The sequence below is a fragment of the Rhinolophus sinicus genome, chromosome 17 (assembly GCF_057876585.1).
Source record: "Rhinolophus sinicus isolate RSI-liver-muscle chromosome 17, RSI-T2T, whole genome shotgun sequence".
NCBI classification, from domain to species: Eukaryota; Metazoa; Chordata; class Mammalia; order Chiroptera; family Rhinolophidae; genus Rhinolophus; species Rhinolophus sinicus.
The window spans coordinates 188,891,282-188,912,592 of record NC_142517.1 but is presented as its reverse complement, the minus strand read 5'-3'; the positions used below and the strand labels follow the sequence as shown (position 1 = coordinate 188,912,592).

The 21,311-nt window shown below is 37.7% G+C and overlaps 2 protein-coding genes across 8 annotated transcripts in view; one reads left to right on the top strand and one right to left on the bottom strand.

Moving 5' to 3' along the window:
- Positions 1-21,311, top strand: part of PLEKHM3 (pleckstrin homology domain containing M3) — a 169,240-nt gene that overhangs the window by 117,554 nt on the left and 30,375 nt on the right. The window lies entirely within an intron of this gene.
- LOC109445100 (uncharacterized) overlaps positions 10,651-21,311 on the bottom strand; it is an 85,231-nt gene continuing 74,570 nt past the window's right edge. For 3 of the 5 annotated variants that reach the window (XM_088793978.1, XM_088793979.1, XM_088793975.1), the window contains one exon: positions 10,651-15,637. The gene's annotated coding sequence lies outside the window, so the exon portion shown is untranslated. Of the gene's footprint in view, positions 15,638-17,242; positions 17,308-21,311 lie in introns of all 5 variants that reach the window. The other 2 variants (XM_088793976.1, XM_088793977.1) reach the window with 2 other exon arrangements.

Sequence of the window (21,311 nt, the reverse complement as noted above, 5' to 3'; positions counted from 1 at the left end):
ACGCCAGTCTTTCTTTCTAAAGTGCATTCAAGCATTTTCTTCAGGGAAATTATTAAAGAGCTCCTGCTTGTGAAATTCTCCTATATCTATTTTCTAGGTTTATAGTTTTTATATCGGGATTGCAATGCTAATTATTAATAAAATAATTTTTAAAAGATGAGGTATTGCTGAAATAACTAGTTACTGTGAGCAACCCGTCCATTGGAATACATACTTACACTTGCTAAGATATGTTTATTTCTTTTTCACTTCCAAAATGGAGAGTTCAGAGCACAATTTAGAAATACTTAGTCTTTTTTTTCTTTTTTTTTCTTTTCTGTTGCTGCTGTTGTTACTGGGACTTAGGAGAACAGAGAAGCTGAAAATCTTGGACATATTTAAGAAAATTTTTTAAAGGTCATTATTTTCCTGTTCTTCATTGCTTTGATGAACACATTATTTTACATGAGATTTCAGAGTTGGTCTAGAACGAGGCCATTTGGAGATATAGAAAGATTTATAAAAGGGAGAGCAGGACGCCCAAAATGTATGATGTCAAGGAAACTAGACTTGGAAGGATTAACTGTAGGGCCAAAGCACAAACGAGAAGCAAAGTTCAGACTCCAGCAAGATTTAAGGTGGTTTGTCAGGATATGTCTGAGTTGGCTACAGAAGGTCTGGCAAGTTCAAGGCCAGCAAACCCAAAGCAACAGGACTGCTGCCATAGTCACCGCTCCGAGGAAGAGAGTAGAAACTAACTAGAGAGCTCGCAGACCAAGACATTCCCAAGCACCTGGTCACTCTGTAGACTCAGTGATATGACTGGCTTGCGTGGAGCTTTTATTTTACTAACTCTAAGACATCTGAGTAGCCTTGCCCCTTACATGGCTTTCCTTGTGCCTTAAAGGATCTCTGTAGGGAGACATACAGGTTCTCATCCTCATCGACCCCAGTGGTCTCAGTTTTAATAATGACCATGGCTTGTTTCTAGTCTGACTCTAAGCCCCACGTCCACATGGAGTCTTTCATGATTCAGTACCGGGGGACCTGGGACAGGCCTATCGGATTAATGCCTTCTTTGTTTTCTGGGGGAGTAGCCATGACCCAGAGTACTGCAGAAAGCAGAGCCAGACTGAAATATGTGGATACCAGGCAGGCTAATTATTTGGCATCCTACTCATTGAGACTCTTCAAACATATTTTCAATATGTACTCAAATAGTATGAAACATCGTATTTAGTAGAAAGGAGAATGGAAACTGATTTTCTATTAATAAAAATACGTATAATCCCCTTCCTTTAAGTTGAAAATGAGGAATTTATTACATGCTTTGACAGTAACACTACCTTTTTTAGCATATTTGCAACGGGATTACTAATACGTGTTTCCATAATTCTGAACTGGATAGTGTTAGTCACTCAGACTTTCCAAGAGTACAAGCAAGATACGAGGATCTAGTTACACAGTCTTGTTCAAAGATATATTTAAACTTTTTCCCCCCTGACTTTCATGTCAGCAAAATGTTTCCAGCTTTTCTATATACCAAATCTTGTCATCTGAAACTAGAGATGGTTTTACTTCTCCCTTTCCAATCTGGAGTGTTTTTTTTCTTTCTTTCTTTTTTCTTTCTCCCCCCACCCCACACCCAATTGCCCTGACTAGAACCTCCAGTACCATGTTGAATAGATGTGATGAGAACAGACATCTAGTTTATTCCTGATCTTATGGGGGAAACATTTAATCTTTTACCATTAAGGATGATGATATCTGAGTTTTTCATAGATAGCCTATATCAGGTTGAAGAAGTTACCTTTTTTTCCTAGTTTGAGTGTTTTTATCACAAAGGTCTTGGATTTTGTCAGATGCTTTTTCTGCATCTATCAAGATGATCATGTAGTTTCTGTCTCTTATTCTATTAATATTACATTGTTTGATTTTCAGATGTTAAACCAACCTTGCATTCCTGGGATAAATCCCAACTGGTCATAGTGCATAATTTTTTTATATGTTGCTGGATTCAGTTTGCTAGTATTTTGTTGAGGATATTTGCATCTTTTTCCAGCATTTTTATGGTTCTTGTTTTATCTAAGTTCTTTGTTTGCCATTTTTACCAAATCAGTCAACTTTAACCACTACATAATAAGATTAATCCCTTGCACTCATATTAGTTGATGGCTAACTCAGATGACTGTCAGCTGCTTCATTCCAGGACTATTTCCTTGGCCTTTGGTTGTTCTGTACACCCTACAAATGCTTACCACCAACATGCTCAGTACTCAACATATAAAGAAGTTTTGTTTTGTTTTGTTTTGTTTTCACTGCTCTCTACTTATCCTCAAGTGGGACTAGTTCACATTTGCCAGTAATTTCAGGAGTGTCTATGGAAACCTGAGCTCACTGGAAACATATTTCCAATCTATTTGGTGATAGTGTAATACAGTTTATATATTCATGCCCGGGGACGGGCTGGACCACACATTAATTTAGCTGAGAAAAACCTCATCATTGGACTCTGATGTTTGGGTTTATAATCCCTGATAGAATAGATCTAAGGCTACAGAAGAGAACTTGCTGGGGACTTTTTTCCATTTTGTACGTGCGAGTCATAGTTTTGGAAAACACAGTTATAAAACAATACTCACATCTTAGCTTCCCCTTTCAGTCACGTGTTTTGGGAGAAAGGAGACAGAACACCTAGCTGAGTACATGGTACCAAAGCCTTGCCAACTGGTGTTGAAGTTGTATGTGTGAAGCCTCCCAGACTTAGGGTGCATGGTTCAATATAACTGAGCTTGTTGAGCAGGTATAGCAGGTACCAAGACATAGACTTGATACCTTGGAAAATGATTTTTGTTATTTGATTAGAGCTGTAGGATTAGCCAACTCTCATTGTGGTAACTCAGACCTTTTATAACTGTTTTCAGAGAGAGAAAGAGAAAAGAAAACAAGAGAGAACAACTCTGACCATGGTCTAAAGCCAGGCTTCTGTCACTAAGCAATAAAGAAAAAGCTCAAGTAGCCCTTGCATAAGTGGGAATTTGTGGTTTCTAAAGCTGCCCATTCCCCAAACGACTAAAATATGTTATTGGCATTTGGCACTGTTTCCTATGTTTTGCTCTCCTTAAATTTCTCTTTAAAAGGGTTTGAGTTTAAAGGCAGAACCACTGAAAAATGCAATTTAATCATAGAACTGTGAAAGGCCAGCCCAGAGTTAACCCCAGGATGCCCTGTTTTGTTTTGTTAAACCAGAACCTTGAACCAGGTTTATTCCCAGGGGGTGCTAGAAAGCCTAAGGGTCGGGGGAGGGAAGGACAAGAGGCAGAGGAAAGAAAATGAGTAGGCCAGACTGGCCCTGGGATGGTGCCGCCATGCACCATCGGCTTCCCTCCCTCACCCAGCTGAATGACTCCATGATTCACACTGTAGAGAGGAGGAGAAAGGGAAGGGAAGTTGAAGAACCACCCACAGCCCAGGAGGAGAGCGAGAGGACTCGGTGATGGTACAGGCTCTCATACCACAGGCTGTCATGGGGCAGAACATAAAATTTCCAACAGCCTCTTGGCCCCAATTCATTTTCTTAATATTTGTGGGTTTTTCCAGATTGTTAGTGTATACTCATTGCAGAGAATTTGGGAAGTATAGACAATTACTAAAGAGAAAATAATCATCAGGCAGCATGGCAGAGAGGTTTAGTTTCCAGCCCTGGGTAGACCTGAGTTTGAGTCCCAGCTCCACTGCCCAGTGTTCTCGTCTAGAAAACACGGGTAGTAAGATCCCTGATATGACGTGAGGATTAAATGAGATCCTATACCTGGCTGATGTTAGCTGCTGCTGTCAGTGTTATTATTAGCCCACCACCACAGCTAACATTTAGATACACATCGGCTAGTTCTTGTCTATGCATATATATATGTATGTATAGAACAGGGCTCATGCTTTACAATATATGAATTTATACCTTGCTTTTTTTTAACTTAAATAATCTTCAGAAGCACTAGCTATTTTGAATTCCTGTATATCACTACTGTTAAATACCTTCTCCTTTTTGTTGGACATTTAGTGGTTTTCAATTTTGTATTATAAATACTATGATATACATCCTTGTACAAAATTTTTTAGTTTCTGATTAAGATAAATTAAGAACAGGAACTACTGTAATCAGAGGGTTTGAACTTTTTAAAAGCTCTGGATACAATTTATTCTGTCTATACCCACCAGCAGTATAAGCAAGTTCTCTCTTCATATCACTGGACCATTAGCCGTTGTCAGTAAAAAAACACATTTTTGGTCATTTTAGAGACCAAAAAAAAAGGTTTCTCATTATTATTTGACTATTGCTTTTTATCATTTGTGAGGCTAAACGTTTTTTTATATGTTCTCCTATTTTTTTTTTTTTTTTAATGAATTGTTTGATCACATCTTTTGCCCGTTTGAAGACAGGCTCTTTTCATTTGGTTTATATGAGTTCCTTATTATTAGGCTATCAACACTTTGTGTGTGATATTTTCCTAGTTTTATTGTTTGCCCTTGGAATTTATATATGACATTTTTAGATAAACAGAATTTTGCAACTTTACATGGTCAGTCAGACGTGGTTTGCCTTGTGTGAGTTTTTTCCTGTGGCTTTAAGACCTGCAAAACCTTTCCCCGTGTTCAGATAAATGATATTTTGCCTTTTCTTGTCTTTTCCTTGTTTGTTTGTTGTTTATTGTATATCTTTAATGATCAATTGCTGGGATTTATTTTACTTCGTGATATAAGGTGAGAATATAGCTTGATTCCCCCCTCCCTCAAGTGGTTAAGCAGTCATTTCAGGTCCACTTTTTAATAATCCTCCTTTCTGTGCTGACTTTGGTTCCAAATTCATCGTAATCTAATTACACGTGTGTCTTGGGGCCTGTTTCCTCAATACCAGTCCCAATTATTTGAAATTTATGATCTAGTTTGTTTGGTAGCACAAATACGTCCTCCCTTCTTGTTTCACAGAATTGTCTTAGTTATGCCTACTCTTTTATTCTTCCAGGTCACCTTTAGAATCGTCTCGTCAATCCAATTTACTTTTTAAAGTATTTCAATAATTGTGCCAATTCAGAGTTGGATTTTTGTACTTTTTCTCAACAGTGAGACTTTTTAGCTTGGGACTTGAAGAGATGCATGTGTAGCTTACATTTATGTAAAAACAGTAAGCTAAAGAATTAAGTAACTATTTTATCATCTGAAATACAAGTATAATTGAGTGATCAACAATCAGAGGCTGCCAAATCTTGTCAGGAGGCAGTTGCAGAGCCAGCCTCTGCCTGTCAAGTTGTGAGACTTTACAGATTGCACATTAATATTCACTTCTGAGGTACAGAAGGAGCTGAACATGTACCAAATGTTCAAATGCTTTGGTATTTTTTATCCTACATAATCAACAAGAATGTTAGCTATTCCAGTGATAAAATGTTTTTCAAGATCAGTTCAAAAATTGCCCAGTTTGGCCTTTCTGGCTGCCCACAGAAGACATCCTCCATTGTCCTCATGTTTGGAGAGCTGGCTAGCTCATCCTTCAGGAATTATGCATGTCCCAGGAGCTCATGAATCACACATCCCCTAGAGGTTCTGCTAAAGTACATGTGGTGTTTAACTGGCAGCAACTTCTCCTTTTGCCGTCTCGGTTCATGCCATTAGACCATAACCCCATCTGGTCAAAGACTTGCCATTTTATTTGGACAAAGTTGCAATTTAAATGTTTGGTTCCGAGGCCTGCAGTAGGCATATTCCAGAAATATTCAGTTTCAGCTTTTTTCATGCAATTGTTGAATGCGCTTGGAAAAACCTAGAATAGAAATGGAACAAGAGCCATCCCCCCTTAACTAGTGATCTGTTTATACCTGCGAAAGGCAGCAGAGCAAGAGGGGCAAATTGGTGGCCAAGTCAAAAATGCCTTAGAAACTAAGTAACATTTGAGCCAGGTATAAGAGCACGTGAACGGAGAGGAAGGACCAAGCACTGAAATCAGCTGGCCTGGCTTCAGACTCCAGCTTTGAAGCATCTTGGCTCTCTGACCATGAAACAAGATTAACAGTAATCTTTCTGTGTCTCAGTTTACTTATCCGTAAAACGAGTGTGATACTACTTATTTTGGGTAGCTGCTGTAAGAGCTGGAAATACAGAAAGCATCCAGAAATCACACATGATAACAGCAATAAATGGTAGTTATTAAGATCAAAACCTTTTCAGGGAATGATGAGAAGACAGGCATCATGAGAGAAGGAGATGAATGGATGGTAGATAAAAACTAGAATCAAGTATGGAAAGACAGTCTGTACTTAGCTGGTGGGAAGGCCTTTTAGGGCTGAATACGCTAAGGAGGTGAGACCTTATCCTGTAGGGCCTGAAGAGGCTTCAGGGGGCTTCATTAAAGAAATGCAGCTCTAAGAACACACTCAAGCGTAGTGGTTAACACCTGGGCTCTGGGAGTCCAGCTACTTTGTACATTCAGGCTGAACAACCTCGGGCAAATGGTTTAAGCTTTCTAAGCATCGGCTTTATCACCTATAAATTGGTAATCATAAAAATACTGACCTTTTAGGGCTCCAGTAAATAATAATAATAAGTTATTATTTTATGCCCACTGTGTGCCTGCCACTGTTCTAAGTGCTTGACTTGTGTTATCTTAAAGAAGATAATGAACTAGAGCTTAGCGCAGTAACTGACACATACAGAGGGTGCCAAAAACATGTATACATATTTTAAGAAAGGAAAAGTATTAATTCTAATACTCAATATATACTGATAACAAAAGATGAGTACGAGTCACGTTTGACTTCTGCAATTACAAGAGGTGCTCAAAGTGGTTACCATCAGTGTCCAGACAGTTCAGGTTACAGCAAACTACTGCTTGAGCATATATAACATCTCTTAAAATGTGTATACACCCCCAGTATTAAATAGTCGATCACTGTTGTGGGGGTGCTGTAACAGCAATGTCCCTATTCTTATTGTGTGGCTAACTCTTTATTTTATGAGATGCTTCTGGGAGTGGCTCACAGAGACTGAATTGGAGTGGTTGGGGCTGGAACCAAGAGAACAGACAGGACAATAGTTTCACAGACATGTTTACAAATTCATTGATTTGTACACTTAAGATCTGTGCACTTTATCTTATGTATCATACCCCTTAATTTAAGGAACTATAACAAAAGAGACAACCGATGAAACCTCTTCTCCCAGTTTTTATAAGCTACTCTACAACTGCTTGGAGTTTCGATTAACTGAGCTGTACACACACACACACACACACACACACACACACACACACACAGAGATTGTGAGAGACTAACTAAAACTTTTTCAATCAACAATGCTCCTGAAGGACAGGGAGCCCAAGGAAAACTGAAACCTCGACAACGCTTACAAAATCCTGCCCTGATTGATAGTTTTCCCCTTTGCAAGAGCTACCAGCAGTAGCGAGTGAATCTAAATGAGTCTCTCTCTTCTTCTGGCCTGGTGGTACAGAGATGCTAGAACAGAGAAAGGCAGACCATCGGGGTGGTGTGGAGAAGGATGTTAGATGCCGGACCGGGTTACAAACTCTGTCCTCAGCCCTCGGGAAAGTTGACTGACTGCTCACTGGGTTTCCTTCCTTGGGGCACTTTTCCATTTAGATTTTACTGAACCTCTGAACATGTCACAGGTGGGCACACCATTCAAAATGCTTTTCTCTTTGGTTGTCTTTGAATGTCCTCCTATTGTAAAACCCGTTTTTCTTTCTTTCTTACGGCCAAGTCTAAGGCAGGTCAGGCAGTTCATTGACTTTTCTTTGGATTGACACCAAACTAAGTGGTTAAAAATGTTCAGACTGGAAAAAAAAAACATTCAGATTGGGTAACATACTTCCTCTGCCCTTGGTGATGTGAAATTATTGTGACCTCTGAATAGATGGGGAATGGATTTTTTAAAAATCTGATACCAATACTGTTTCTCTTTCTGTTATTACAAAACAATCTAAAAGTTTTGGAATTTCCAGACCAAACAAGTGATGGAGATCACATAATGTGCTTCTGGGGATGGAATCAGTGAGGTTATTTCTGATAGGGTAGGAAGGAAAAAGCCCTGGTCATTTCAAAACATTTAAGTGAGATTCATAGAAAATGCAATATGCATTCTAACTGCTTGCTTACTTACTAACTCCCAGTTAGGTATTTAAAGAGATAAGATTAAATGTCTAGAATTCAGTGATAATTATATAAACAAAAACCACCTTAAATTGCCTGGCATTAGATATGGTTGTTGACACTCTGCATATCTCATAAGTCACTCTAATTGAATGGGGCAATGTTACCTTCCAAAACCTCAAAAACCCATAAGTCAGGAAACATTCTGATTAGACAGACAGGTCTCCGTGGATACAAGCATTGAGTCTGATGTAGTCACGACAGATTCACTAATAGGCAATTTTCAAGAATCTTAGTGAAAACAAACATATTATTGGGGAGAAATGAAAACACAGGTCCCAGAAAACCAAAACATGAAGGTTTTCTGCATTTTTACAAGGTTTACATATATGCATATGGAAGTCACACTCATATATTTCTAAAGCCATGTTTTGTAGAGCTGTCATTGGGTTTTTTAAAACAATTTAAACATTATAAAAGTGGCAATTCATATTCATTATTTAAACATCAAAAAACACAGAATTTTTTGAAGGTACAAAACAGCTTATTACTTACGTAATTGAGGTCTCTGGGATGAGCTGCGTGGTTCAAGTCGATCCAAAATGGCTGGAGAGAGCAAGGAAAGCAGACTGACTTGGGACTTTTATTGTGGTTAGGGGGTGGGCCTGCGTGAGGATTCCCGTAAGTAGGCAGGAGATTGGGTGGATTGAATCTCCTCCAGGTGCTAAAGGGAGAACACTTGGGCTTCCTATCAGCTTGCCCAGGTGTGGGGCAAGAAGAGGCAGGCCTGAGGCTTCAAAGCTGTTTGCAGTCAAACATCAAAATAGAGTTTAACTCTATTACAAACATCATCCACACAATCACCAACATAGTCTTCCAATGTTAACACCCAAATTTTTCTTGAAATTCTTCTTCCCTCTCCACTTTTACTACCCCTTTTTAGTTTTAAGAAGTTATTATCTTTGAATCTTTGTGATAGATTTCTTTTTTCAACTGAAGTATAATTGACATATAACATTATATTAGTTTTAGCTGTACAACATGATTCAATATTGGTATATATTGCAAAATGATTACCACAATGTCTAGTTAGCATCCATCACCTTACATAGTTAAACAATTTTGTCTTATGATGAGAACTTTTAAGATCTCTCTTGGCAACTTTCAAATATGCAATACAATATTAGTTATAGTCACCATGCTGTACATTACATCCCCATGACTTCATCTATTTTTATAGCTAGAAGTTTATATCTTTTGACCCCCTTCATCCATTTCACCCCACTCCTCCCACCACCCACCTCTGACAACCACCAATCTGTTCTCCATATGTATGGGCTTGAGGAGTGTGTGAGTGTGTGTGTGTGTGTGTGTGTGTGTGTGTTCAACATAAAAGTGAGACCATACGGTATTTGTCTTTCTCAGTCTGATTTTTCCACTTAGCATCATGTCCTCAAGATCCATACTTGTCGCACATGGCAAGATATTCTTTTTATGGCTGAATAATATCCCACTGTGTGTGTGTGTGTGTGTGTGTGTGTGTGTGTGTATCACATTTTCCATATATTGGCTATTGTACATAATGCTACAATGAATGTGGGAGTGCATATATCTTTTTGAGTTAGTGTTTTCATTTTCTTTGGATAAATACCCAGAAGTGATGCTGCTGGGTTATATGATAGTTCTAGTTTTAATTTTTTGAGGACCCTCCATACTGTTTTCCATAGTGGCTGCACCAGTTTACATTCCCACCAACAGTGCATAAGAGTTCCCTTTCTTCCACATCCTCTCCAACACTTATTTCTTACCTTTTTGATAATAGCCATTCTAACAGGTATGAGATGATATCTCATTGTGGTTTTGATATGTATTTCCCTGATGATTAGTGATGTTGAGCACCTTTTTATGTACCTGTTGGTCATTTATTTGAATGTCTTCTTTGGGAAAATGTCTATTTAGATCTTCTGCCCTTTGTAATCAGACTGTTTGTGTTTTGCTATTTTGATAAGGATTGCATTAAATCTATAGGTTACTTTGGGTAAATTACATTTTAAATATTAATTCTTACAAATGGAATATCTTTTCCATTTTCTTGCATCATCTTCAATTTTTTTCATCAATTTCTTACAGTTTTCATCGTACAGGTCTGTCCTCTCCTTGGTTAAATTTATTCCTAGGTATTCTATTATTTTTGATGCAATTGTAAATCAAATTGTTTTCTTACTTTCTTATTCTGATAGTTCATTATAGAATTCTATTTTTAAAGCCTGCCCTTCTCTCCCCGACATCCCACTCTGTGGAGGTAGCTTTTGTTAACTACCATGTTTCCCCCAAAATAGGACCTAACCGGAAAATAAGCCCTAGCATGATTTTTCAGGATGACATCCCCTGAACATAAGTCCTAATGCGTCTTTTGGAGCAAAAATTAATATAAGACCAGTCTCATTTTCGGGGAAACACGGTACAGCTATTCTGCTCTCTTCTATAATACATTTAAACACATTTACAATTGTTTCTTTTCTTTTTTTTTTAACCATTTTTATTTTTCTTTGCACATAGGATCAAATTATACTATCTTTCTGCATCTTGCTTGTTCCAGTTAACAGTACACTGTGGACATTTGGGCATATGTATATATTCAGTACATATAAAGGTTTACCTCATTCTTTTATCAGCTACGTAATTAAAAGTTACCTTCATTTTTAACCTGTGCAGTTTTTCTCTATTAGAACCAGTACTTCAGTGAACACCGTCATACATTTCCCTGTGCACTTGTGTAAATGTATCCGTAGTATAAAATCATTAACATAAGACTGCCAGGTTAAAGGATATGCGTGCTTTGTAGTTTCATAAATATTGCCACCTGCCTTCTGAAAAGGTGGAACCAATTTATACTTCTACTCAGTGTCTTTCGAGTGCCTGTTTTTCTACACCCACAATAGCTTCCTGTAGTAACAATACTTTTAATCCTTACCAATCTGAAAAATAAAATATAACTTCACACAGTTATTTTATTTTTTTCCATTGTAAGTAAGGTTGAGCATCTTTTTAATATGTTATTGGCCATTTGTAGTTTTTGTGAATTGCCTATTTATTTCATTAACTTGTATTCCAATTATATTGTTGGACATTTTCTTATTAATTTGAAAGAAATCTTTCTATATTAAGGAAATTGGCATTTTTCATATAAATAGGGACTATTTTTCCCCCAGTTTTTTTGGTCATATGACTTTGTAAATGGTATTTTATATCGGACTAATTTTTAAGTTTTATGTATTCAGATTTACCACTCTTTTATGGTTTCTAGGATTAGAAAAATATATACCCCATGTAAATGTCTTTCTAAGATTTTTCTCCAATATGTTTTTAGAGTTTTAAAAATAATTTTATAGCTTTCTTTTTGTATTTAAATCTTCGAGTTATCTGGAATTACATTTTTATGAAATAAGTTAGAGATTCAGCTTTGTTTCCCGTGATAGCTAACCAGTTGCCCTGGCATCATTTATTAAATAATTTCTTCTTCCACATTTTTATTGTCTACTAAATTCCCATATGTATTTCAACCCACATCCTGGGTGTATAGATGTCCAGCACACAGACACCTTACAGCAGATAATATTCTTGAAAAACAGGATGTGTGAAGTAATCAGTGCTGAGTAGTGAGTGGTGGTGGTTTACTACTTGTTGACACCTGAGGCAAAGAATAAAAATTACCCACCATCTTAACACAATGGCATGCAAGCTAATAAAGAGCCCCTATTTCAATTTATATGCACGATTTGTTTTTCCTCACATCAGTGACCCAGCTATTTATTAGATCACAATGTTCTATCCAGGAACTTATTTTGGTTTCTCATTTAATCTTAGGCATTGCTAGTCTCATAAAACCTGTTAAGTAATAATAATGTTGAGCATTTATATTGTACTTTTCATCCCTAAGTGCTATCTAAACATTAACTAATTAAATGCATTGATGAAAGGAAGGGATTTCCAGACGTCTTCAGGAAAACTGATATCTGGTTGCACACCTGTGAGGGGATGAGTCCTAAAAAGCATTAACTCCCTTTGAATGGCACTCAGCAAGCAGAGGAATAAAAAGCTGGTGACATTATTTCACTTCTTTTGAAAATTCCCTTGGGTATCTTCTAATTAGTCTGGCTAAACTCACCTTTTATCTGTCTCCCCAGATATTTCCTTTCTACATTCCTGGGGGTATTCAACAAGCTTCTTTTGATGTTTCCCCTGTTCCATTAATCACAAAATTGTAGAATCTTCAAACTGAGAGGGATCCTTATTGATCATCCAGTTTTGAATGACTTAGTACAATCACTTTGTTTTGTAGATGAGGAAACTGAGGTCTGGAGAAGTTAAGTGATTTACAAAAAAGGTCACACAGCTTACTGGGGACGTAACTAGGAATAGAAACCAAGGCTTCTAACTCCCATTTCAGATCTCAGTCAGCTTCGTCCTTTTTTTCCCCCCCTCTTTGTGAGCTTCTGAACTGCCTTTCTCTTATTTTTCTCAACTTTTTTTTCTTTTTTGCTTCCATCTTTTCCCTACTTCTCCTTCCCTTCTTTGCTTTCTGCATTTTATGTCTCTCCCAACTCTTAATGTATCATTCCCTTACATGATCAGGTAATGTTGCTTTTATTTCTCCTCTATTTCTCTATTCCCTTTATTTTTTAAATTAAATTTATTGGGGTGTCTCTATTTCCTTTAAACACGGGGTCTTTGTTGTTTTTCTTTTAAGGTGTATTACATGGTCAGCAGAATTTTGCTTCTCTGTTAAGTTAGTTATATACCTGAAATAAATCTGAGGGTCCTCTCTGAAAAGCCATATTTCTTCCACTTCTCCCACATACATGCATGCATACAGGAAGGTGCTTTGTTTTGCTTTGTTTCTTTTTTCCAGTTGTCAATGCTTCTCCCTTTAATAAAATCACTTCTCTAGTTTTGGTAAATAACCTAGGGTTCATGTTGATGTTAAGTCCATTTTTGTCATAGTTTTGTGTTACTTTATGAATTTCCCAGTAGTTCAACCAACAATCAGATGCTATTCAAAACTATATTCCATATTCAGAAATTGACACAAGATGCGATCATTTAAGAGAATTTTTGTACAAGGAGTAAATATGTTGGACAATAAATCTAGCTATCAGCCAAAGGCAGATCCAGTTCAAATCAAAACTGTGTGTGTAAAGTCAGACCAATGCATCTTGCTTCCATGCAGCAGGGACTGAGTCAGTTTCAGAAAACTTCCGTTTCTGCATGGTAGGTGAGGAGGCACCCAGTGACCTCAGAATTCTCAGGCTGAACCAAACCCTGAGGCTGCACTCTGACCCCAGATGCCCTCAGAAAGTCCTTTCTCTACAGCAGTAAAAGGTGTTTAAGGGGACAGTCCGGGTCTGTCACTAAGCAGCTGGGTGATCTTAGGCAGCTGACATTCCCTCTCTGGGCCTCAGATATTTTGTATGTTAAGTAAGCAGAGTTTAAAAAAACATTGAGGACCTTTCCTTGTTTACTATTCGGTGAGTCAGTATTGTCCTAACTAAGGCCAAAATGAATAATAGATACCTAAATCAGGTTTATTTCAGGCATATAACCAACTCAACAGAGAAGTAAAATTCTGCTGACCATACTGTAAGAATTTTCTGGAACGGTCTCAGTTTAAAATATTTTCATTATTTTTCCTCATAAATGATACTTATACCAGACTGTGTTCAGGGCCTGTTCCAGGGCTCAGAATATGTGGACCACATAATTGTACTTTAAATTTGCAAATACTTTCACTGAAGTTCCACGAGGTTGTGTCTTGACTAGACCACACACCCCTTGAGGCACTGTCTGGTAGTGCAGAAAAACTGTCTGAAGTAGACCCCATTCCAAATATTTTTCTGAATAAGAAACTGACGTTCTTGGGTTCATCTTTGCCCTTCAACCACTGAAGAAAAATGAAACTGAAGTTCCTTTATCTTTTATTCCCTAAGACTTAGTTTCCAGCAGGAAGCAAACTGTAATTTGATACAAAGGATGATGACTACTCACAAATTGACCCAATTACATCAACCCAGCTTAAATTATCACACAGTTTCCAAAGTCTAAGTAGAAATTGTCACCTTTGGGAGAGGATTAGATAAGAGCTAAATGGTGACATCATACTCCAGCCTCAATGAAGCGTTTGATTAGCCAAAACCTGTCAGGTTAGAGCAGTCTCATAATAGATAAAGAGGGGTGGGGAGCAGCTAATTAGAGAAGACACCGTTTTCTGTTTACATACAAACATCCCAGCACTGAGCCATGATAAGGAGCTCAAAGGTTAATTATGGGAAAATGGAGTTTCAGCAAACTTTTTTAAATAGGAAATTCCCCTAAATTTGTATTTTCCATTTTTAAGAACAATATAGTGGAATGCTTTTTATTTTCTATGTTTTAAGGACTTATGATAAAGGGGAGTAAAATTTAGAATTGAATGAGGACTCAGAATATTCTGTGTGTTAGGGTTTTCAAACTTGAGCGGAATCCACAGGCTGTTTTTTGTTAACTCTCCATGAACTCACCTGGCCTAGATCCCTAGACTTCACTGCACCCACCTGTTAATGCTGAGAAATGGTGCTCAAAATAGTGAGTGACACCTTGCATGGGCCTCTGGCACACAATTGCAAACTAAATTATATTGGAAATCAATTTAAAATGTGTGACAATTTTGATTCTTCCATTTCATCACGCTAGCTTGTTACTAGTGAGTGGCAGGTGGCTTTGTTTACCGTGAATTGAGGTCTTTTGGTTAGACTTTTAGAGGAGGGGCCATTTGTCAAGTGCAGCAGTCCTCTTCATCAAAGTATTCCCAATAGTTGTCCAGAATCTAAATGCTGCACAATGGCTGAGGAATTCTTGTATTCAAATGGAAGGTAACTTGACACATCAGGGGGGAAGGAATTAGCCGATACATAAAGAAATTCAGGAAGAAAGCTTTTTCTTTCTTTTTTCTTGTCCAAGTTACTAGCGCTCTGTCCCTCTCCCCCTGTAGATTTTGCATTTTGTGGTGGTGCCAAGGGAGTGAAGGTAACGGACATAAAAGAATCATTTTTGCCCTTTTCCCAATCCCACAGATCTCTATTGGCTGCAGACCTTGAACATGACACTGCAATTTCCTGGTGCCACACATGAGTAATAAGCAGCTGTTTCTGAAACTGTGGTTTGGAGAAGGCAGCACTAGGTTATTTTTTAACTTAATTGTAATTTTTGATTGGTCTGCAAGAAAGTAAATCAAATAAAGTCTGTTGTCTTAGTCTGCAAGAAAGCCACGGGCCTCAAATTCCAATGCTGACCATCTTGACCAGAATAGAAGGGGGAAAACTGTGTGTATCCCTGAACTGGAAGTTGGACCAGGCAGCTCTCAGGGGCTGCCATCAAACAGGAAGGGTGAGCGTATTTGGCGTATCTGTCAGCCAGTTGGGTCATGAAGTGATCTTTGATGGTTCCTTGAATTCTAGAAGTACCTGAAATGACAGTAAAAATAATTTGTAGGGAGACCGTAAAAGTGAAAAACAGCAAAATCAGGAAGAAGATATCAGCTTGACATGGCATTTTGTCCTTATCCTATCATGCAATAAAAGGACACATCATTTTAAGTTACAAATGGAAGTGTGTATTCTTTGAATATCTGGTCAGTAAAATGCCTCTGAAATAGTCACTTACGCGCACTCTCCCAGTAAATAAATCAGACTGGTACCTTCCTTAGTACAAGAAATTAAGTTTAATGGAAAACAGAAACAAACTCTCACCCTATTTTGCACATCTGCCTTTTCTCAAGGAGATAGGGCATTTGGTATATGGAGAAGGTGAGGAGGTGGAGTGCAGGGGAGTGAGATGGGGGAAGAGCTACGTATGCTTCCCACTAATTTGTCGTGATTTTGCTCACGTAGGCAGGCACTTTGCAGAACACACATAGAGGGATAACTAACCTCATCTCAGAGGCCTATTTCACCATCACGTATGACATATCCAAATGGCCACCTGGTTAATGGCCTTGTGACTTTTGATGAGTTATTACAAAGTTGTATTAACCAGTAACTGATTTAATTGCAAGTGGGAAAAGAAAAAGTAAAGCAATTTCCAGCCTTGCGTTTTCCTCTCCATCCCACTGCTTCCCAACACCCAGAGACAACTAAGTTCTGAGGGAGTATCAAAAGCTCTGTCATATCAGTCGCTCTGGGAGACTCCCTAAAGAATCTAACTACGCACCAGAAAAGTGCACCCCAGTTGTCAAGAAGCAAAAACTGTACTGTGGTTAGATTTTTTTTAAAAAAAAAAAAACAAGCTTTGTTCAGTATTATTAAGGAACTACTTTTGTGCTTTACTGTGTCCTCGTCAGTCCTGCTTGCCCTCAGCAATGTTAGATGCCCCTGGATCAACTCTAGATACACGGTTTGTAGGACATTTCCTCATGCTGGGCCCGTTGAGGACTGTTGTCACTCTAGGGGCACTCCAGTTGGGGCAGACACAGTAGGCTTCACACTTCTCTCAGGCGTCACACTTACTTGTTGGCCAGTTTGTTGACTCGTCAGCCATTTGACTTTGCCCAGCCCATAGTCCATTTCCAGGTGAGTTGGCATCATGATAGTTCTTTTCTACTCTTTGCTTTCATGGGAACCTGAAGTAGCCGTTTCCTCGGTCTCTGGTCTTCTTCAAGGCTGACACCTTCCTGGTGTTTGTGGAACATGGCCCTAACCTTACGCCCCCTCCAAGATGGCTGGGAAGTGGAAGTGAAAGTTGTAAGAATTGGGGGCAGGAGGAGATGGTGGGAGACAGGACACATGATTTCTTTTTAAGCAATTATCTAAAGTAAAGCTATATCTGACTTGTAAAAAGAACCCTAGGCGATGTCACACCTGGAACCTACTTCTTTGCAGTGATGAAACCTCTAGACCAGAAGCCAGAAGAGCTGGATTCTGTTCCCAGTGCTGCAAGTAGTTGCATTCAAAGATAAGACTTAAACCTCCTAAATATATCTTTATCCCTGGAAAATTCTAAGTATAAAGTTTTCCATTCTGTAATATTAAAGAAATGTTTGTAAATTCTAAAATATACTTATAGACTATTACCTCACTTTTCTGGAGGAAAAACTTTCAGCAGCTTCAGCCCTTTGGAACATGGCCATGAACCTAAGCTGACAAATAGGAAGAACAATTAATCAAGTGCAAAGGAGCAAAAAGCGTCCCTGAATAGCTGAGCTGTCACCAGGTTCATGCACTCTTTGTGCGCCTCCCTAAATCACACAGCAGAGTGATTGAAAAAATTTGTGACCCAAAGATAGCCCTAAGCTGTGACGGCTGCAGCCAAGGAAAAAGACAAGAAAGCATCCTAGGTCAGTCAACAAGAGCTTAGATGCCTGGAAAAGGGGATATTTAAGACAAGTATGAGACTCAGTCTCTGCCTTCAAGCAACTTACATTCTCTTAGGTTGCTCCACATAAAATTGCCCTTTTTTAGGTAAAATCACCTTTTTATAGATAGTATCACCAATCTACAATTGAATAAGCAAAACCATCACATGTTAAACAATAGCAAAGAGTACAAAACAACATCGAGTTCTATATTAAATTACATGATGTAAAAGTAAATTATGTCAAGCACAAGAGATCCAAACAGCTGAAGTAGCCAAAGATGGCTTTCCAGATCAAGCCAGAATAGATCTGAGCCATGAAGCCTCGGCAAAATTTAAATAAGTGTTAAGAAGTGAAACTTCAGATAGAGGAAATGACATTGGTGAAGACACAAGAGCGAGAGTAAGTCTATTTGACACAGGGTAAAGTTTGCTCACAACAGAATATACGAATATATAGTAAAAAATGGAAAATGAATTTGAATAGTGTAGAATCAGCTTACGGAGACACTCGCACATACCACGCAAAATGTAATCTCCAGTTTTGTCCAGTTCAGTCCTGTATCATGTGTCTGGGACATAGTAATTCAATATATGTTTATAAAATGATTGAGTGAAGTTTTTATTAATGATAAAATAAGAATTCACCAAGATTTGAGGGAAAAAATGATACACGATGAAAGTTATATCCAAAACTGATTAATATATATGCTGGATGGATGAAAGGAAAAAGAGTAGCATTGGAAATAAAACTAGAAGATTATTTCATTAAGTTAGAGAGGAATAAGAGCCTGGGTCAAGATGGGAAAAAGAGACTTACACAGAGATATTTAAAAGAGAATCAACACAAACCTTGAAATCATTATGCTAAGTGAAAGAAGCCAGTCACAAAAGACCACATATTGTGTGATTCCATTTATATGAAATGTCCAGAATAGGTACATCTGTGGAGACAGGAAGTAGCTTATTGGTTGCTTAGGGCTTGGGCGAAGGGGGATGGGGGCAAGTTAAGGGGAAAAAGGGAGTAATTGCTAATGGGTCAGGGTTTTTTGGGAGAGTTGATGAAATGTTCTAAAATTGATGGGGGTGATGGTATACAACTCTGTGAATAAACTAAAAACCATTTAATTGCAGACTTTAAATAGGTGAATTATGTAGTATTTGAATTATATCTCAATAAAGCTGTTATTTAAAAAGAGAGTCAATAAAATGTGGTGAATGACAATATTTATGTATCTGATGGAGAAAATGAGCCACTCACTGTAGACTCCATAATTTCCAGTTTGAATCTCTTTTAAATAACAAGAATGTTCGCTAACACCATCATTACTTAATATTGTTTTAGGAGTACTGGGCAATGCAATAAGACATGAAACATAAACGAGAGGTATAATATTAGAAAGGAAGGGACCAGGTTATTACTTTCAGAAAACCCAAAAGAATCACCTAAAAATGATTTGCGTTCCTATAAATGCAGTAATATATAGTCATATAAAAGATGTACACAAATGTCAATATATTCTAATATACTAGCAACAGCTAATAGGGAAAAATATCATACAAAAGTTTAACTTTCAAATAACCTAAATAATAAATATGAGTGGCTTGTACAAGGGAAGAAAACATATTTTTATTAAGCAATAATAAGATTTAATAAAGGGAGATATAGATCAGCTTCTTTGATGGGGAGACTAAATGTTATAAAGATATTAATCCCCAAAGTAATTTTTTAAAACTTATTAAATCCCTAGATAGGAATACGTATACATTGCTGGCAGTGTAAATTTGATGAAATATTTCAAAAGCCTTCAAAATGTTCAAATCCTTTGTCTCAAGGAAATCATCTCTATGGAGCAAAAGCTTTATGCACAAGATGCCCAATTTTCCCCTTTAGATTCTTAATGATAACTCTCATGTCTTCCTCAAGGTCTTCTCTTCACAACCTCAGTTCCTTCAAACAACCTTTACTCACCTGGTTTTCAGAACTGCTCTGTAATATATCCTGATGTTTTCCCCTAAATGGACTTTAGTTTGTTTGTGCCTCTCTTTAAATGTGTCATGAACCTTGCTTGTTTAGGGAAGAGTAATGTAAGTAAAACCAAACAGAGCTGAAGCATTTTTACTACAATTTAGAAATAACCCTATGACACATCAGAAAGTGTTTACTGGTGGTTAGGTATATGATTTGGTAGTGGTTATTTCTTAGAAAGTGTGTATTATGTGTTGGTATTAGAAGTACACTTTACTGGGGTTTATCAAAGTTAATGGTCCTTGAGAAAATAAAAATAGAAAGAGGTCTATCTATGGCTTTCTAAAGGTAATAGAGAGGAAAGTATATTCAAGAATGGTGGAAAATGTACTTGCTTGACTCAAAAATCATCCAGCATATTTCTACCCTCTTTATTATGAAAAAGAAAATCCAGTCTTATAAAGAAGTAAACTATTCGCTTTCTGCATCTTAATGTAAAAATAATACACATTGTTTTTAAAATTGCAAAAAGACAACTGTACATAAAGTGGAAGACTTGCTTTTCCAGTTTGTTCCCTTCCCTAGTTAACTACTGTTACATTCATTTTGAAAACAACATGAGGTTATTCTGTGATGTTTTAAAACCACTTTAGCTTTTATCTCCAGTATTATGCATAGCTTCATTATTTTTGCAAACTACATTATTGTTACATTCCTTGTAGTCTTTTATTCTTGTAATGTCAGTTACTACTCATTTATTCACCTTGGCCTTGTAATTTCTCTGTAGGTGTGATTTACTACATTGCTCACAGATGTTATTTTCATGTAAAATTGTCATTTTAACTGTGTATTCATTTGAAAGTATCCAGCCGTTTCCAATTATTTCCAACTATTTCCCAATTAAATTTAATCTTCATTTTTTTTTCTTTTATCAAAATCAGCATGTATAGGCATATGCATTAATGAGAGAGCGTTTTCCCTTGTTAGTGTATGAACTGCTGAAGGCTTTGAAGCCCACGTAGGAGTAGTTACGTGAGGGGAGATCTGACTAACCATCGGTTCCAGACTCCTGGGTGTTTGCAAGCCAACAGGTGACGTAACTGTGGGAGCCAGGCAGCTGTAGGACGCTGTGGCCTAGTGGGGACAGCTGTCACAGGAGCACCCTTGCCCCAGCAGCCACAAGTGGCCCCTGTTCACAGCAGGACCAGCATCATCTTGGAATTCAGGCCTCGTTTTGCTAGTTCTAATGATGTTTCAAAAGAAGTCCCCAAATCTGAATTTTTATGTGAAACCTCCCAATTATTAATTTGGCTCATTTTTTTAAATGCTAGGAGATTTAAAAGGAAAAAAAAATCTTGGGTGACCAGTTAGTTCAGTTAGTTAGAGTGAGGTGCTGGTAACACCAAGGTTGCCAGTTTGATCCCTGCATGGGCCATGGTGAGCTGTGCCGTCCTTAAAACAAACAAAAAAGTTTTTTTTAAAAAATCTTCGGTCTGAATATGGCCCTCAGACCGCCAAGTTGCAACCTCTTTATATTAACGTACTTGTCAGCAGCAAAAGAAACCTATTTTTCCACATTTGCTATAGGTTCTTGGGGGAAAACTATATTGAAAAAGCAATCTTATTAACTCATCAGAGAAAAGGTATTATTGAATTTACAATGTAAGAGTCTACATTCGTATTTACCCTGTATGTTTTCTATCTATTTTGGGAAATCCACCACATTCCTCTTACCCTACACCATAACTTGTGAAGTTGTTCTAAGGAAGTAGGGTTCCCCATTTGCTGGTCCTCCATCTCCTACACCACACTACAAAGAA